A 15,661-nucleotide genomic window follows, 5' to 3' on the forward strand; every position below is an offset into this window, starting at 1 on the left:
GATATTATGACCTTAAACTAGTCCTAAGGAAAAGGCATATCAGAGCTGCACAATTCCCAAAGGAACATTGAAATATATATGCAACCAAGCCTGGCAGACTTAGTCTGTTCCAAATGAAGTTAATGTGATATTCCCACTCATATCAGGAATAAGGTTGCAGTAGAGTTCACAAATAGTAACACATCCCCCAGAGTAATGCATTTTGCTGGATATCTGGACAACACCTTGGTTAAAGAGTGTTGTCTGTAAGACAAATGTAACACCAGAGGATAAATGGATATGTAATAATAATAGCCCTTTCTTAGGTGTTTCAGTGGAATCAACAAGGGTTTTTATTCTGTGCTTAAGGAGCTGTGAAAAGGATGTCCCAACATGGTCCTGGATATTAATATCTAATCCCTCTGCAGAAGAGATCAGTAAATTGATATTTCTGTGCCTATAAACTAAAACATGCAAGAATATTCACAGGTGAAAAAAAAAAAAGGTATCTACATGCTTGAAACTTCTGGGGCTAAAAACACACAGTTTAAATAGTTTCAAGTTTATAATTGGGGGAAATTGCCTAACATCTCGCAAAAATTTAAAAGGAATAGTGACAAAACTGTTTAAGCAGGGAAGAGTTACTCCTGTGACCAAAGGAACTAAAATATGCCTGTTCAAACTTTGCAACTCCCTGAATCATACCAGTAACCTACTGAAAGTCAAGAACCAAAATAATTTCCATAGCTATTTACATAAATCTAAATGAAAATCATACATCTATACAGATATAATACTGTCATTGCTTACATTTTTATGCCCTTTGACTGATGAAGAGCAATTGCTTCTCTTTTGAGTTCTTTTGCAATTAAAAAATCCCCAACAACAACAAGAACAAGCCCAGAGTGGTCTAATAGTTGCTCTGTCCATGGATTTGTGGAGATACAGATTTTGGGGGAGTTGCATTCCCAATTCTAATGAGAGTGCCAGCATGTGCCACAGACTCCACTCATGTTACGTGTCCAAGAAACTTATGTCTTGGCCATCAGTGCAAGTTCACCAACCTGGCAACATTTACAAACCTCTCTCAGAAAAATTAATAATGAAAAAGCCTTTTCTGCCCCATGTGACAGCTAAATAAATATTGATGGTTCTTTCAAGAATTCCTGGAGAGAAAAAAGCTCAGAAATCTTGATTTAAGGGCTTCCTAGGCACAAAACATACCAATTTAGGGACAATTGTGTTGCTAGTTAGGTATCAAGTAGGTGACAGTATCTTGAGAAAAAAGTTAACAACCATCAGAGACAGGGAACTATCTCAATCAGTATGCTAAATCCTTGCTTGCCTGAAGATCTACACCATGGTTGTTGAAAGCAGAGTTCACAAGAGTACCTCTTTAAACTCTGTGGCATCCAAGAGTTACTCCAAAACAAGAGCTTTGAACCAGTAAGTTATCAGTCTTCCAAACTTGGGTGTAACTACTGCAGTAGACAGAGTTAAAATGTATGCCCAGGATGTTCTACATATGGACACAAGTAAAGACACGCCCATCCCAAGGAAAACTATCACACTTATGTTTGTGTCTAAATTGAAGTGTTTAACTGGATTTTTATGTACAGATTTGCCATTCATCTGATAAATGTCTACAAAGAAAGACATCTATGGTTTGTGTGAGCTCAGTTTTGCTCAAATAAAAACTCTCATTGAGGCAAAAATGTCAGCTTTAAAATTATGTTTCCTGAAAATGTTAATTCATACCCTCCCTCTAATTCATACATTTGCGTCACTTGTCAGCACTGAGTTGATAAAAATCTCTGCAAAATTATCAAGAGGATCTTTTTTCAGATTCTGTCTGAGCTTTGCAGTCAAGACAGCCTTGCAGGAGGCATTTTTAACTGTTTAACAGAAGAAACTACCAATTCACACACTGAAACAGCGAGCTCTTCCCTCACCCATATAATCTGTTCTAAGTAACTAAAATAAATAGTAGATAATATTGTGAGTAAAGTGGAACTGGTTTTGTTTGGTCAGTTAAGGTGTTTCTGAATTTATTGCAAAATGTTAGGAAATACAATTAAATTAAGAATATTTTTTTAATTGAAAAAATATACACTTGAATCTAGTGTGTTTCTCTTTAAGAAGGTGACTAGTCTACTCTGAAGACAATCTAAACACTGCATTATGTGACATCCAAGAGGTTTGAGGAATCATGTGAGACAGTAAATGATGCAGTAAAATTGTGTTCTTGTGCTTTTTTTGTTAAATTCCTACAAAATTGTACTTGTAATGCAACAATCGCTTTGTCATGAATAGGGCTCTTTGTCATTTGTTAGCTGACCCATCTTTGCTGTTGCAAAAATCAAAAGAGAATTGATTTTGATGAACTGACATGCAGCTTTAGGGTAACACAACCACCAAATGAACAAAAAGCCAGCTTCACCACCAGTAGGCAGATCGATACTGTACCTATGTCAGGTATATGTGGTTATAAAAAAAGAAATACAAAAAAAATCCCAAACCACACTCTTCTTAAAATCTGAGATCTTCATTGTGTCTTGCATTTGTCTAGGGGTTTGCTGGTTTGTATACATCTGGGGGTTTCCTGTTCTTCTCATAGGGCAATTTTTATGTCTTAAAGAAGGAGGACCCTGACCTACAACGATGCATATATATGCATATGTATATAGACATACATATATACATATGCATATATCTACATCACTGTGGGTCAAGAAATTTTGAAGATATAGTCCTCACATTTAACCCTGCATGTTTCACTCTCCTATAAACAACACACATGAATAAGCAGAGAGTACCATTTCTCTATTTAAACTGGCATGTGCTCATTAATAGGTGGTGATAATACTAACACTACTACTAATAATAAATAAAACTATTATTCATTACACAAACCAATCAAGGCAGTGCAGGAGAGCAAGTGGGGAAGATAAAAGGCATCATATGTGATTCTTATTTTTTCTGCTAATTTTAGTGATTGAATTTAGCCTGGGCATCTCATTAATTCTAACATCCCTGAATCTTTTTTTTCTGCAAATATAAAGTTCAGGAAGCAAGCAGCTATGTGCTTTACTCCTAACTCATCTGCCAGGTTTGCCTCTCATTTGTAATGGAAGTGGCAACCTTAACTGCCAAGGGTAGGTAGAGCCCTTAATTGTATCGCAAACACAACTTATGATGTACTGATACGTATCATGTTGTAGAGTATAATTTTTACTTGTATCACAGTGATACCCATATTCTGTATCAGATGCATATAGTTTTAAGCATTTCTAGGAAAATGTCCCTGGTGCCAGGCTGAAGGAAAAAAATTGCTCTCAGAGTAGTATGTAAAGTATAAACAGATAATTAGAGGTGCTGAAAATAAACCGTATATTCATTACAGTACAATAAAGGGAGAGCTCTCTTCCAGATGTTGTTGTCAGAGGGGAGGCAATCCTACAGTCTTCACTCACATGAAAAATCTTCACTTACAGTAAAGGAAGGAATCAATTGAACAAAGGCTTTTGGATTGGGTTGAGAAGACTCATTGTAGCCCACTCATTGTCTGCTGCACCGCCTTCCAGGAAAAGAAAAAAAACTTACCACAGTTCCTACCACTTGGTGCCCTTTATGTAATTTAAATCATACTGAGGGATATTTAGGGATAGGCATATCTGTGGGGCTGGGATTGTTTAGCCTGGAGAAAAGGAGGCTCAGAGGTGAACTTATCGCTCTCTATGACTACCTGAAAGGAGGAAGTAAGGTGGGGGTCAGCCTCTTCTCCCAGGGAACTAGTGACAGGATGAGAGGGCATAGCCTCAAGCTGCGCAAGAGAAGGTTGAGGTTAGACACTAGGAAGAATTTGTTCACATAAAGGGTTGTTAAACCCTGGGATGGACTGCCCAGGGAGGTGATGGAGTTACCACCCCTGGAGGTGTTCAAGAAACAACTGGATGTGGCACATAGTGCCATGGTCTAATTGACAAGGTGATGATCAGTCAAACGTTGGACTCGAAGACCTCAGAGGTCTTTTCCATCCTAAATGATTCTATGATTCTGTGATATGTCTGCTCTAAGTGCAACTAAAAACTTTATTTAATAAAATTATGTAACAAGCAAATACTTTCCTTGTTTCATTAATAGGATATTCCTAATTTCTATTTCACAAACCCAAAAATAGACATATTCTTAATAATCCAATTTACTTTTCTTATTTTTCTATTTGTTACCTATTTGTTCTTAGATGTGTTCATTTTGTGAATGTTAATGATATACATGTATTAGTATGCTGTCGTAAAAAACTTTGATACATTGGTGTATAAGAACCTGATAGCATGCATGAGAATGAGCAGCAGTTAATTTTATTCCAAATTTGTAAGAAAAGCTCTCAAACATATCATAAAAGCTCTAACACAATAATTATTTCTAGTTTATTATTTAAAAAGGGGAAGTACGGGCTTGTTAAAGATCTCTTCAGTTATATAGATCTGTCCTTACTCCTTGGGAATGTTTCACATATTTTTGCATATGAACTAACATAATCTAATGTAAATCACATAATCTAGTTGTGTATTTATCTGAAAGACCAGAATTACTCTGAATCGTTTGTTTTATTCTCTCAGAGCTATGTGAAATGCCTTTAAAGGATTACATTATTATGGAATATTTGCCAAAGAAACTGGACCCCATTTCTTTTTCGTTTCATACCCAGCATTGAACTTCTTTTATGTTTCTATTAAAAATACTCTTGGGTAAATTTGATACAAAAAGATGTGATTAAGTAATATTATAATGGTGACAGAAACAGAGAAATCAACTGTTAAAGCTCCCATTAATATATGCACCTGCTTCACAAAGGTGTGTTATTTAATATATTAGTGGAAAATGTGTAACAAAGCAGAATTTATTTTCCTTTATTTTTTTAACCTGTGGTTGTTTGAGATATTTACACAGCTGAATGGGTTGTGTCTCTACCACAAATCAGTTGAAGACTAAGAGTTGTATTGAAAAGTTTTATTCAGACCCAATTTTTCCTCTGAACAGGTCTGCTCACAAAAAAAAAAAAAAAAAAAAAAAATCTGTGATGCTTTTTGTGAACCCTAAATGCTTCACAGTACCGTAGCTGTTGGGGAACCTCAAACAAGGACATATTTAACTTCATAATATCAGTGTTTTATGGGGAGACCCCATATCAAATCTGTTTGATCTTGCCATTTACTGAGCAGCCAGAATTATAAATAAATTAACTAGAATATTAAATGCAGATGCAGGAAACTGTCTCAGCAGATGTCAAGCTGGATGATGAATAGTGCCCAAGAAATGGCAGTCTTCAGGACCATATTGGAGTAAGGTGGGATAGAGATGCTTCAAGTATACTTTCTGTCAAAAATGTCTCAATAAGGGAACACAGTGCTTCAGTGCACTCTCATAAAACTCTGGAAGATAGGAGCTGATGCAGTAATAAGACTCTTTTAAATGAATGGTACATAATATTCACATAAAGCATGTGAGAGTCAGTTTCCCATCTTTCCAAATTATAAAAACAAAGCAAAGCAAAGCAAAAAAACCCACCCCAGACCTTAGACCAGGTGAAATAAATGGGCGATATCATATCTCAGGGGATTACATTCTAAAAACGGGCACCAGAGTTGTTGAAAGAATAAGCGAATTAAATATAATAAATTTTTGTTCACTAATAAACATCTATAAGCTTACCTAAAGAACCTTCCATTAAAACCTTTGCTGGATATCAAGACTTTCAAAAGAAAAGTTTTGTTATAGACTGAGGATATAACTGTAACACATTTGGATGTCACTCCTTTTAAAGGAGCTTCCCATTTCTAAAAAAAAAACAAAACAAAAAAGAAAGGAGAGGAGGGAGAAATCCCTATTCTTAAAGTAGTAATTATAAAATTGCCATTCTCTGCTTTCATGACCCCTGATGGAACTGTTAAAACCCTTGAGAACATTTGATATTTCCTTTAGTCCTTTAGCACCAAAGACATTACTCTGTTCTAGTTTAGATGCATTTTTTGTGTTGTTCTCTATCTCCTAAGAACTCCTCCCTATCTTAATAGGGAAACTATTAACTCAGAGGGGTCTTGGGTTCATTGTGTGACCTATTCCACCCTAAAGTTGGAGAGGGACATTTTGAAATGTTTCTGAGTCAAACAGGGGAGGTTGACACTGCTTTCCTATAACTGTATAGGAGTTTGAGCGCTGTGGAGAAGCACCTCATTTGGTTTCTTCTTGGAGTTGGTTTACAGAAAACTGGAAGATTAGAAGGTGACTTATAAATGACTGCTTTGAATTTCAATCAACTGTATTTCCACCTAAAATGCTTATCCTTTTGGAATCCACCTGTAGCAAGTACTACTTCCTTAAGCCTATTAGGTTTTATTAACGATTTGCAAAATATCACTAAATCTTAACATAAAGAGTGGCAACTTTCATTCTCTTTAAGGGAAGTATAAATTAAACTGAGAAACTGAGAATGGAAATTAAATCGCTCTTTCCTCAATTAAATAGTTCTCCATTTCCTAGTTGGCTGAATTTTGGCTTTACTCTATTTTGGTAACAAGCTGGAAACCAAAGTGATCCTTTGGGCATTTACTTGAGACAGTCGAATTAGAGCCTAGTTGTTCTTCACTTCTCCATGGAGAGAAGCGGCAAAGCCTCTCACAGACATGCCATATATTGGTCCATTAATACTATTCTTTCATTATTAAGTTCACGGTATTATGGGGATTACCTGAAATCAGATAAGAATGTTCTTCCATGGCACTTTGATTTTTAAGGGCTGAATTTTCTGAATAAAACAAAATGCATAGTTCTGGGCTAAAGCATAAAAAGTTACCTGGATCAGTAGCATCATCTGCAAATCATTTTTGGTGTGCACCACACACTTTATACTGCAACATACATATTTTGTAAACATAAGTAGTCAAGAATGATTCAGCTGCACTTTTGGTTTGGGTTTTTTTTTGGCAGAGAAGTTGACTTAAAACAAGTGTGAGGACAAAAAAGAGCTGGATCAAAAACTAGACTTTTTTTCCTGCAAGAGTAATGACAATGTAGTGGAAATTTGCATCATTCTGTCTTTCAGGTCTAAATTGTTTGTTTTGAAAGATGACATAAACCGTGACCTAGTGACTTTGGTCACTGCCTTTAATGTCCTCATGTTCCTTTTGAAGTCCTACACCCAGGAACAGGCAGGAGGAGCACATCATCTCTAGCACAGGACATAACAAGACAACCAGCAGCAGCCTGCAGTGTTGTACATAAGGGGATCAAGAAGTGTGGCATATAAGGTAATAAGAACTATACTAGTTGAAACCAATTCCCAAATATCTCAATGTTTGTTCCTGGTAGACAACACACAAACCATCAAGTTCTTATTATAACAGAATACACTTTGGAGGAAGCAGGCAAAGCTGCACACTGTCACAGCATTGGGATGCCTGAGCTGTGAAGTGGAGATGCTGCTGCCCTCAGGAAAAAAGGAACAAGAGCTACACTTTGCTGCACTCTAGAACACCTTGCTTGCCATCAGTGTCCTATGGTTTCCTTCCAAGTCACCAGCATAGTCCTGAGATACACAAAGGGTAATGACTCCTGCAGAATATAATTGCAAATATTTTAAGCCAATCTCCAAATATTGCAAAAATATTTGCCCTTTTATCATTGTGTTATACATATTTTTCTACTTAGCAAATGCACTCAAGGGTTTTTTTCTTGTCCCTTTCTCACTACAGTCACCCAGATACTAAATTTTTCTTCCTGCTGAGTGGAACAATGAGGATTTTTTTACCGTTATTTCAGATGTTTTTCACAAGCTTGATTCAAAAAAGGATAATTCCCCACTATATTTTCAGTCTGATTATCAGATGATGACGGACAATAGATTGATAAGAGTCACTCAAGAAGACGCAAGCTCTTGTATATAACAGCCACTGCAATTATCAGACACTACTAAACTATTATTGATCCTGTTCACATTGGGTGATAACTGAGCATTTTCCACTTATTTAAAGTGCTGTTAGCCAGAAACTCCCATCAATAAAAAGCAGTAGACGAATTTCTTCAAACACGGTTCAATAAACAATAACACATATAGAAGGTCTATAGTTCCTTAATCTCAGTGAAACAACTGACTGTGAGGCATAAATATACCATCCAATTGTTGCTAAATGGTTGATTACAATAAAACAGGAACCTCCACAAGGCCGTTTAATATGTAATCCAAGTATCACTGACAGAACAACTGCAACTCTACAGGAAAAAAAAAAGATTGTTGCTGTCAATAACATCAAGAAGAAAAAAAAACCCTGTCTGAATAAAAAAAAAGGATTTCTTCCTATAACCCTATGGGGCAGATCTCATTGTCTTAATTGCAAAGGCAAGGTTTCTTATACGTAATTGCATTATTTCAAAGATATGTAAAGCTGTGCTTAATATTAGACTGGTACATTTTGATAGAACTATAATCACAGGAAAAGTGGCCCTTATCAGTGAAATACATATTACTTTCATTTTGTTCTCTTTAATACTGGGGACATACAGGACATGATCTGATATTGAGTGTATTATGTTTCTCAAGCAGGGCCAGTAGCAACATAGCAGTGGACTACATGTAAAACTGGCTATTAAGGATATTAACTAGTAATTGCTTAGACTAATCTCTCTAAATAATCAGTAATTAAAAAAATAAATAAAATGGCTGACCATTGTGATTTAAACTCAGATTAAAATTGACTAAAAAAGTCAATTGGAATAGTTTTAATTATTTATGGTGGTGTATTTTCCTTCAACGGAAATGTTTTATATTTTACAGTGAACAAAACAGATAATCTGTAGCAAAAATGGCAGTTTTTTTATCAACTGAACAAGTAACGTACAAGATTTCAGGTCAAAAATATCCTTTCTTAAATCAAATAAACCACTAACAAGTTGGGTTTATTTCGGTCTTTTACCATCTCATCAGCAAGGCCTGCCAGCAATATGTACAGAGTCTGAATGACCAGATTTGGTGAAAGATCCAGCTATCTTCTCAGTAACTTTTAGAGATAAACTTTTACAGCTTGCTGAAGGGGCACGAAATAGTGTACAGATTATGTGGTTGCCAGACTACAGATGATGATGCATGCTAGCATGAGACTCAGCTTGGCCTTAATGGGGTCCAGCAACATGGAAATTAGTCTTGAAAGGATGAGTACAGGTCTTCAGAGTCCAGCTCCTGCTACTCTGGATCCATGGAAAGGCAAGGCAGAGTTCCCAGCACTTTTAGCATCAGTGGAAGCTGCCTTGCTAGTAGCCAAAAAGGATGGTTGGACCCCCTAATGCCACAAGATAATATTTTGACCCATTTCAGATGCTTTCTAGGGCAAAATTCCAGCACTGTGTTATACCTCTGCAGTACTCTTTTCTAACCAGAACAGCAAGAGAGAGCAGGAATCATCTGCTAATTACAAAGATTAAAAAAAAAGCCAACAAAACCCAAAATCCCCAAACCAAACAAGTAGGACCAGAATTAAACAAAACAGAGTTAAGTTCTTCTGAAAGTGTTAAAGTGTTGCAGTTGTTGTGAGGTAGACCAGAAGAATAAATAACTTGCTTTTTCTCTATTTGATGCAATATACAGTTTAATTTATCAAAAAATAAACACACTGAAGACTCATATGCACACAGCTACAGACAGTACCCAGTTATCATATAAGAATACCATATGAAAAAATAAAAAACCAGACAAATCGATGATCACACACCCCTCAACAGCACATACCACCAGTCTCTGGAACCTATGGAGGAGGTCATTAAAAAATTGCAAACTGTTCTTGAAGGAGATCCTACCTTCCAAGATATATTTCCAACACAAACTTTCCCAGCCTTCAAGTATCCTCCTCATTATATTAGAGTACAAAGAGAAAAAACTTTCTATAATCCAAAAACTACCGTATGGATCTAAACTCTCTGATTTGACCAATAAGCAGGAAACTTACCAACATTTTTGTGCAGCATCAGAATAGATAAACAAAACAATCTAAATCTTTGGATACCAACATTTCACAGCACATAGAATACTTCATACAGAATGCTCACAGAAACTGAGTAGGCAAAATTTAACAAATGCTACAACCTAGAGTGAGCTCACACATCACACAGAGGAAAATAAGTGTGTCTACTCGACTTCAACCCTTTTTATTCCTGACTTTGTGCAAACGTTATAAGAGATCATCCACAAAGTTTAAATTCCAAAGATAAAATCACAGCTACACTTGGGGGCAGAACTAGGAATAGCAACTGGTTAGTTAATTCATTTGTTATATTGCACTGCCTAAGCACACAGGAAATGGTCCTGCAGAAGTCCTTCACAATGCAGAAATGGGATGTGCTCCCTGCTGTCTCTCTCCAAATCCTACTGTTCCTATGCTCTCCAAAACTTACTGTTGCTAAAAAGACACTAGTTCTAAATTAGTGGGATCCTAACTTTATTTACTGTATTTTCTGGCTAATTTTGTTGAACTACCACACCTAACAAAAAAGCTCATGCACCCACATTCCACGAATAGTTGTGGAATGAGTAAAGGAAAAAAAAAATACACACTTCTGAATTATTCTGATGGAAGAATTTATCAGTTCATTCACAAAGACTCAAGCTCCTGAGTAAACTGTTCTCCTAAAATGAACACAAAATTGCTTTTACACTGAGACAACCTGGATATGAAAAATAGTCACCTTCCTACCTTCCATTATAAAGCTTCAAGCAGCAGAGCAATTTGCAAGTGTGTCACTATCAGAGCTGGAGTTCTTCAGCAGAAGAAGGAAGATATCACTCTAAACTCAGAGACATGTTAATAATACATTGTACAATAGCATGACTGCTGACTTGAAAACTAATACAATAAATACACAGTTTGTTACAAAAGAAGACTATTTATACTGATGTAATTTTAAGAAATATAACAACTACAGCATCAGTGAATGTTCGTTACAGCACTATGAGCTGCACATGATAAAGAACCAGAGAACAGAATTATGAGCCTAAAAAGATTGAAGGTACTTCTAATTAAATCTAAGCATACCAAATTAATTGGGACTTTGACTCTTTCATTTCAGTATTGTTTATTTCTACTGTATTTTCTACTGTATAAATTTCTACTATAATTTTGATAGGGGAAGCAAAAGCAGAACACTTTTGTAGCACTATTCACTAACAGCTGGACAATGAGTCATTCTTATATAAAACTGAAAAACATTTTTCAGACATAAACAACTGTTACTATTTCCATTTTGCATGTAAGAAGGCTAAAAAGCTTATTTCCAAAGTGATTTTATCAAGATTAAACCTGTGAGGGATGGGGCTTCAAGGACATGTGCCTGAGATCTATTATTTTGAGCTCCGTGGTGTCATGTTAACATCAGACCAAACCACGCAGCACTAAATCAGACTCCAGGACTTCAAATTTGTAAAATTCATCAACACAGCCTACAACAAGCATCCAAATAGCATAAATCAGATTTAAAAAAAAAAATTATAATAATGTAAACCCTAGGTTCTCTCTCCACCACACATACTTTTTGGGTTCCAAGCCTTCGAAATCCAATTGGTTTTGTTTTTCAAACTTCTCAATCAACCATGATTATTTTTCTTTTTTTTTCTCATAATAAATACTGTTTCTTATTCTGTATTCATCTTTCTGTCTTATTTTAATACAGGCTGAGATTTTCCAAAATTTACTTTATTTTCTGAATCTAGAACTTTAGGTACAACACCAGATGGCATAGGACCACCAAAATGCTCCTCAGGGCAGCAGCGCCACAGTTGCCCTTGCTGCAGGAGATTTTGTCCCATTTCAGGCTACTTGGGAGGTCCATCTTTGCAGAAGTAAACCAAAGGTCTGACTCAACTGCTTCTTGATGCCAGATGAAAAGAAAATAGATATCTGTATAGTTCAATGTCTTGGACCTAGATGGTTTTGTGTCCCTTCCAACCCAAAATGTTAGATGATTCTACAAGCACTAAAAACTATTTAATAACACAAGCCAAAATTATACTTATGAACAATAATGAACCCTATTTTATCAATTAAAAGGAAAGACTTGGTCCTCTTTTTTAGTGGTTTTTTTTTGGTTTTGCCTTTTACTCTTTTTTTTGGCTGTTTTTCCCTTTCTCCCTTGATCCTCATTCTTTTTCGTAATAAAATTTTTAAAGAAGAAGAAGGGAATGAAAAAAATAATGAAAGGTAATCCCAAATTAATCATAAGGATGAAAAGTATTTTCATTGAGTGGTGCAATGTGTTAATCTGGTCCAATTAGGTCTCTTTTCACAACCACTCAATTAAAAGTAGAACAGTAGACAAAAGACAAAATGTTTCAAACACTGACCCAGTTCACCTACTCCAGCTTATCTTCCAAATCCTTTTGGAACCCCACTTTGCTGAATAGCCTCTGAGATGTACATTGAAAATATACTTCTTGAGGGGATCTCAGAATGGCAATATCCTGTAAGATCCTGAAGGAGTTCAGGACTTCACTTGCTGAAGTTCACTGCAGATGCAGCACACACATCTCAGTGAGGAGCTGCAAGAGTAAAGGACTGACAGAATCCTACCAAAAGCACCTCATAAAAGTAGTGGGGACAAGCGAACAAAGTTAGTCTTATAAACAGAACTGCAATGTCCTTAACTTTAAATACAAACACTATTTCTTATCATCTAGCAGCAGGGCACAGAAATGCAAGAGGAACTGGTGAGTGAACAAAGAGAATCTTGACATTCACTTCTTCTTAATACAGGTGCAGAAAGCATCAGCAAGAAGCTACAGTTCGGTATCACACAATTATGGGCCTCATTCATTAGTACCACATCATTGACTACACCATGAAAGAAATGACAAATTAGCAATTTCACAGGACTAACATAATACTATCATTTGTATCACAAAGTCAGCAAAATCTAACCTCCAATAATTCAGCTCACCATTCTAACCCAGGGCTGGCCATCAATACGGTTTTATGTGGCTTGTACTAATCACTAAAGTCAGATAATATGCAAGGTTAATGGTTGCAGACAGTCTGGGGAAATATCCAAGATCTGATAAGGAAGCCCCACATTATTGCAGTTCTATGTGTGTATATCCCAATCAAGAATAGGCGAAGGAAGGAAATCAATGCTTAAGGCAGTTATAATACATCTCTTGGTGTAACATATAAATTGGCCCTTCATTGCCCATTCACATTTCAGTTAATAAATAGTTCAGACATAGGACACATGGATAGTGAAGAAGTGTAACCATTGTATGTTTGTCTCTAGTACTTTAGATTTATGCTGTCTTAGTACAACAGACTCTATCCAGCGTTTTTCAATTACTTCACTAGCCTTTTAAAGAAAATAAGAAGTGATGCTTAATCCTGATTGGTACTTTGTTATATAGTCCACCATCTGAAAGGAACTTGATGCATTTTTTCTCATTTAAACAAACAGATAATCAACCAGTTCTCATTCTAATCATACCCCAACACTGCTTACAGTTAAAAAATATATATTGCATCTCTATTGCCAGTAATAAAAATTCCTTTTTTTGATAATAGTTATAGCAGACTGGTCTTTGATTTTCTATCCAGGGATACTCCATAGAAATTTGCAGAATAAGAAGATTATCTCAATATGCTCATGCACATTTTTTGATGTAGCATTCCTGATAACATATAAATTCACATCATTTAAATCCATACCTGTCTAATGTTCCTAAAATACCAAACCCTACACTTTGAAATTTCATTTTTGTGTAAACTCTTTTTCTCTTCTAATGTAATTACATCACTTTACCCTCTGCAAACCAGAACCAGGCAGGCAGTGTATTTAATTCGTAACTGTACCACTAAATGCAAATGTAAAATTGGCAGCTTTGATGCTGCAGCATTAAATATAGCTTATCTCACCAGTGACAGTGAGAAACAGACACTCTCTTAGGACTGTGAGTTATGACAGTCACTCCAATGAGTGACACCAAGGAGCTTCAGTGATAACTGAGCACACTGTTGTTCTGTGCACTGTGTAAACAAACTCAGAACAAAAATATCTTTCCAGAAAACTTGCGGTCTGATAAAAAGCATTCGCTGAGAAGAGAGCAGATCAATAAGTACTTATAAATTCTGGGAAGTGAGGCTCTTTTCATTATGCAGTTGTGAAACAGAGACACCTCTGTCTTTCAAAACACTCTTGAAAGTTTCAGTCATAGCAATGTTAGATGAGCACTGGGTGATAAATACCAGTGAACAAAGGAGATGCCTAACATGTCATACATACCTAAATTTACCTGCTTCTATCTATGTGGCGTTACATACCTACAATCCTTTTTCAGTCTTTGTATGGGCAGCAGATATTGCACGACTGATGGCCAAAGGACACAAACAGGAAGACTCAGTCACTTCTTCCACAAGAGAAGAGTGCAAGATCCAGACTCAGTGGGCTGCACCCAGACTAAAAGGATAAGGAAATGGCCGCAATGGTCCGTGTGAGTAAACTTTCTGTTGTTTTACCTATTTGCTATGTATCTTTAAATTACTTGAATATGAGTTTATTTAATAAAACATTTGGAGGCACCTTTAACCACAGATCCATGGATCAACCTCTCCTTCCCCTCTCCAAAAATAGTTCTCTAGTAGATAGCATGTACGTTTGGTCCATCATGTTCAACATCCCAGGGAAGTGAAAGGGAGGGAGTGGTGACAGTCCAGTGATCAAGCCTCAAAAGTTTCTTTAATCAGGAAAAGGAAATCAAACTTGTCATTTCAGGTCTGCGCTCTAAAGGAGACAAAAAATGCACCTCGTATGGAGCTCATTTTGCAAGTGTGATACTGTTCCATGGCTGTCCTAACCCATTTGTGAATAACTGTACAAGAACAGCTTTGCTTTCTCCTGCTTGTACTTTCTAGCAATTGCATTCCAGTAATACCAATTGCTTGATGGCTAAGTATATAGCAAAGTCTTCCTTAGCCCCAGTTTTGATGTCCACTCTCTTATGACTTCTCTTTTTCTCCTCTTACCAGTCATCATATCCCAAGCTTTGCCTTTGTTCAGGGCACTTCTAAGTGAAACTGTTGCCCTCAGCTTCTCTCTTACCTTGACCTAGTGCTTGCCAGGAAGCCCATAGGCCCATCTACTACATCCACCGGTTTTTATTTGGTAGCAAGAAGGGGAAATCTTTTCACTCTAACAGGCAATTGCCCTAAATGTATGATTTTTTTTTCCAAGTAATTATTCTTCTGTGATTCTTAAGATTTTTTTATGGTTGGGTTGACTACTGTGTGAGTGAGCACAAAGCAACACCAATGATCTTTTTCAAATTTTTCCTCAAAATGCTCATCTAAAAATAGACAGACTACCAATGGCCTATGGATACAGATGTACATTATGTCCAAAATGCTGTCCTTGTTTTTCTGCATTCTTCATGTACTCTCTGTGCATAAAACACTTCTGGTGCTTTACCTAGGAGGAAAATGTTGGGGAATTTAAAATTTATTTGTTCTAAGTTATTCTAGGACCTTGTATAATGGTTCATTTCAAAAGTGATGAGCTGGCTGGGAGATCTGGGGATTTCCATTTTCAAATACTTCATTGACTGGACAGGAGTTCCTTGAGTTATAACTTTTTCTAAGAGTCTTCAAAACAGAAGTCTAAA

This window comes from Lepidothrix coronata, unplaced genomic scaffold (assembly GCF_001604755.1).
Source record: "Lepidothrix coronata isolate B3197 unplaced genomic scaffold, Lepidothrix_coronata-1.0 Scaffold60, whole genome shotgun sequence".
NCBI classification, from domain to species: domain Eukaryota; kingdom Metazoa; phylum Chordata; class Aves; order Passeriformes; family Pipridae; genus Lepidothrix; species Lepidothrix coronata.